Below are 5,083 nucleotides of genomic sequence, written 5' to 3' on the forward strand. Positions count from 1 at the left end.
GTGTGAATATACCAGAGCTTTCTGTCCATTCATTTGTTGATGGGCACTTGGGTTGTTTCCAGCTCTTTGCTATTGCAAACAAAGATGCAATAAACATGGGTGTGCACGATCATTTTTTATTAGCTGCTTTCAATAAATGCAACAGATGCTGGAACAGCTTGATGACATCCAAGTAGAGGCTGATGGTTGCCAGTACATACTCTTCAATGACAGCCTATACATCAGTGAGCAGGTGTCATAGATGATGGAGCTGCAGAAAAGCACGTGATCGACCTTCTAACCTTCAGTGTTCAATGAAACACAGACTGACTCATAGTAGAAGTTCAAGAAAATGATTGCTGGGTGTCATCAGACCGTGCGGGCTGGGTGTAAATGACACTGGGGCGCCGAGGCTCAGTGGGGGCAGCCTGCTAAGTGCTTCCAGACAGCGTGCATGACGGTGGCCTGTGGGTGCTGGTGGCCGTCAGGGCTAACCGGGGCTCACTGCACACCAGTGCGCCCAGCTGAACTTTCGCCAAGCATCTCTTCCTAGGCACAACCTTTTCTCATTTCCAGAAGTTATTCAAGAAGAAGTTAATGAAATTAATCAGTTTGTGACACCAGTAGAAAAATTCTTATCTGAAGAGGTGGACTCTCAAAAAATTGACCTGGGAGGGAGAAATCCCAAAAGAAACTTTAGAGAAACTGAAGAATCTGGGGCTTTTTGGCATGCAGATCCCAGAAGAATGTGGTGGCCTGGGCCTCTCCTCCTCATGTACACGTTGGTTAGGGGAAATCACCACCCTGGATGCATCTATTTTCATGACCCTAGCAGTTCACCAGGCTATAGGCCTTAAGTAGATCATCCTGAGAAGCAATGAGGAACAGAAGACCAAGTACTTGTCCAGACTTGCAACGGGGAAGCACATCACAGCCTTCTGCCTCCCAGAGCCAGCCAGCGGGAATGATGCTGCATCTACCCGGACCAGAGCCAAAATAAGTGAAGATAAGAAGCATTACATTTTCAATGGCTCTAAGATCTGGATAACCAATGGAGGACTGGCCGATGTTTTTACTGTGTTTGCAAACACAGGTTGTTGATTGCAACAATTTAATGAAAGAAAAAAAAAAATCACAGCATTCATAGTAGAAAGACATTTTGGTGGAATTACTAATGGGAAACCTGAGGATAAGTTGGGTATCTGTGGCTCCAACATTTGTGAAGTTGGCACCATGGTGGCTGGGATGTTCAAGAACTTAATTGCAATGACTGCTGAATACATCCACACAAGGAAACAGTTCAACAAGAACTTCAGTCAGTTTGGATTAACTCAGGAGAAGTTTGCCCTGACGACTCAGAAGGTGGTATACATGATGGAAAGCATGTCCTGCCTCACCTCAGGGCTGCTGGACCGGCCGGGCATTTCTGACTGCTCCATGGAGGCTGCTGTAGTGAAGGTGTTCAACTCAGAGGCTGCCTGGATGTGTGTGAGCGAGGTGCTGATCCTGGGGCTTTGGGCTGCATGCCAGACTAACCTCAAGAGCACCTGCTCTGAGATTCCCACATCCTTCTCATCTTTGAGGGGACCAATGAGATGCTCCAGATATACCTCACCCTGATAGGTCTGCAGCATGCTGGCCACATCCTGACTGCAAGAGTCAAAGAGCTGAAATGGGGAAACATGAGCACGTTTATGGAGACTGCTCGGTGGAGGCTTGTGGACTCTCTAAGCCGTGTCGTGGACGTGGGGCTGACTGGCAAGCTGGGCGGTCTTGAGGACAGTGCCAACAAGCTAGAGAAGAAAGTGTATTACTTTGGTTGCACTGTGGAAACGTTGCTGCTCTGCTTTCACAAGACCATCGTAGACAAGCAGATGGTCCTGAAGTGAGTTGCCACCATCCTCATCAACCTGTGTGCCATGTCAGCAATCCTGTCGCTTGATTCACACTGGACTCTGAAACCACGACCATGAGGTTCTGTTGACCAACATTTTCTGTGCAGAAGCTTATACCCAGAATCGCTTCCCCCGTCTCAGCTGCATAAGCATTCTCCAGAAAACCTAGACAGATTAAAAAGGTGGCTCTGCAGGGCCTGGAGAAGCAAGCCTACCTCTGTGCCCACGCCTTGGACTGGACATCCTGAGGTGGGAGGGCAGTGCTCCATAATGCCACAACCATAGTGAGGTGTCCAGCCAGCTTCCAGGCCACTGTCCCACAGGGTAGAGAACTTGGGAGCCTTAGAAGCTGAAACTGCTTCCCCAGGTCTACTAACGGAAGGGCTTTCCTCCTTGCCTGAAAGACCACCTTTTTGGTTGGTGCCACGGCTCTTTGTCCTCAGGCATTGTTGCCCAGCATGGCTGATCACAGCTTCTGGAAGGAGATGGGGAGTGACAGTGAGAGGTACCCACCTTCAGGAGCTCGGTGGTCTCCTAACAGCTTAGGTGAGAGCACAGCTTAACCATTTCCAACAGACAGCAAGAAGGCTGTCTGCACGGTGTTCATTTAAACTGGAAGCAAAAGGCACTTGAAACCAGGAACCAATTAATAGAAAATATATAATGCCAGGAAAAAAAAAGAAAGAAAATGATTGCTTCCATGTGACTGTAAAACAGAATTTTTATTTTCTGTTTTTAGGGTTTTTTTTGTAGTAATTTGAGTGACAGTTTACAACCAATTGGTTTTCCATTCAGCCTCTCATAGACGTATGCTAAGTTTTTTCATTATTAATTTATATCTTACTTTAGTGAAAGTTTATAAATCATTATTGCTTTTTCTTTTTTTTATAAATAAAATTTTATAATAGTTTACAAAGTTTATATACATGGTTTCGACGCTAAATCTTCCCCATTTCCTTTTCCCACTCTTCCCTCTACCCATCACATTTTATGATCCTATGCTCACTCCCTGTCCATCCTCACCCCTCTGCTCCTGCCCTCCCCCTCCTTGGATCCTCATACACATTTTACTAGTTATCTATTTCTATAATAATGGTCTTGTACAGTATTTGTTCTTATGGAACTTAGTTCACTTAGCATAATGCTCTCCAGTCCTTCTCAAATTAGGTAGTAATTTTCAAAATCATCGCTCCTGCATGCTGCATAGTATACATAGTGAATGTACTGTAATTTCTCAATCCATTCTATTGTGATTATACCTTTGGACTTTCCCCATGTTCTTGTGATGGTGAATGATACTGCTAAGAACATCAGTGTACAAGTCTGTTTGTACCTCAGTTCTCATTTTCTCAGGGTATATTCCAAGCAATGGAATAGCTGAGTCATATGGAATTTCTATGTTCGACTTTTTGAGGAAGCACCAAACTGCCTTTGAGAGTGGCTGTACCATTTTACATTCCCACCAATAGTGTGTAAGAGTTCTTTTCTCACCATATCCTCTCCAAAATTTATTACTTGCTGTCCTGTTAAAACTTTGCCACTGCTACTGGGGTGAGATGGTATCTCATTGTGGTTTTAACATGTATTTCTCTTACTGTCAGTGATTTTAAGCATTTCTTCATGTGCCTGTTTGCCATTTAAATATTTTCCTCTGTGATAAGTCTTTCCATGTGTTTCCTCTATTTCGTAATTGTATTATCAGTTGTTTGGTTTTTTTTTTTTTCTTGTGGTGGCCCTGTAGGTTTCTGTAAACTTTTAATATGAGACCCTTTTCTGAAATGATAATGCCAAAAAGTTTGTTCCCAGTCAGTAGGTTTCCTGTTCACTTTCTTGGAAAATATTTTTGGTACTTACAGCAATTTAATCTTTAGAAGGTCCCATTCATCAATTTTGTCCTTTCCAGACTGTTCCTTTCTGGCTGTATTTGACAGTCACTTTATACCATAGACTAGGTTGTCTAAGCTTGATCTCAGTTTGTCTCTGATGAACTTTATGGTTTTGGGCTTTACTCACAGGTCTCTGATCACCTTGAAGTGATTTATTTTTGTGTATGCTGTGAGATGTGGATACTGTTCCATTTTCTGCAGGTAGCAGTCCAGTTTCACCAGCATCATTTGTTGAAGAGGTTGTCATCTCTCCATTTGATAGGTTTTATTTCCTTGTCGAATATCAGTTGACCATAGACAACTGGGTCCATCTCTGAGTTCTCAATTCTGTTCTATTGGTCTATGTGCCTATCATTGTAACAGTACCATGCTGTTTTGTTTCCTACAACTGTATCGTAGATTTTGAGGTCAGAGAGTGCCATCTTTCACATCATTTTTGTTTTTCAAAAGGGCTTTCCTTATTTGGGGTCTCTTTCCTCTCCAAATAAACTTGACAATTACCCTTCAAAAAAAAAAAGAATCTTTTTAAAGAGAAAAGTGAACTGGAGGTGGGGGTAGGGAAGAAAATGTGCAACAACGAATGACTGGAAATCCAAGTTTTCTGTAAACGTTCAATAAAATATCAATAAAAATTTAAAAGGAAAAATGAATTAGGTGTCTGTATTGGAATTGCACTGAACATGTAGATTGCTTTTAGTAGGACTGTAATTTTCGCAATATTGAGTCTTCCTCTCCATGAACAGGGCACATTTTCCCATTTCTTTAGGTCTTTTATTGTACTTTGCGGAAATGTTCTGTAGTTTTCTTTGTATAAGACTTTTGTGTCTCTAGTTAGTTTCACTCCCAAGTATCTCAATTTGTGGTTGGCTATTGTAAATGTAAAGTTAGAGACAAATTGCAGTGGGAAAGTCTCCTGTCAGAGACTTCTCCCAAGTGCTGAAATTCAGGCCATAGTCTTTGCAATTATTTGCTATGTATCAGAAAGCTGGACAATGACTAGGGATAATAGAAGGAGAATTGATGCCTCTGATATGTCTGAATATTTGGTAGAATTCAGCTGTGAAGCCATATGTCCAGGATTTTTCTTACGGGGAAGTCTTTTTTTTTATGATCTACTCAATTTCTTCTTTTGTGATGGGTCTGTTCAAGTGTTTTATCTGTCCTTGTCAATCTGGGTAGGACATGAGTTTCAAGGGATTTGTCCCTTTCCTCTATGTTTTCTAATTTATTAGAGTATAGCTTTTCATAGTATGTTAATGTTAGAGATTTAATTTCATCTAGGTCTATTGTGATGTCTCCTCTATAATTTCTTAATCAAGTTAT

General features: G+C 42.0%; 1 pseudogene; it reads left to right on the forward strand.

Moving 5' to 3' along the window:
• Nucleotides 1-136: 136 nt before the first annotated feature.
• Nucleotides 137-2,122, forward strand: LOC102848116 (annotated as a pseudogene).
• The last annotated feature ends 2,961 nt before the right edge of the window (nt 2,123-5,083 follow it).

This window comes from Elephantulus edwardii, unplaced genomic scaffold (assembly GCF_000299155.1).
Source record: "Elephantulus edwardii isolate Elephantulus edwardi_28Jun2011 unplaced genomic scaffold, EleEdw1.0 scaffold00055, whole genome shotgun sequence".
Taxonomy (NCBI): Eukaryota; Metazoa; Chordata; class Mammalia; order Macroscelidea; family Macroscelididae; genus Elephantulus; species Elephantulus edwardii.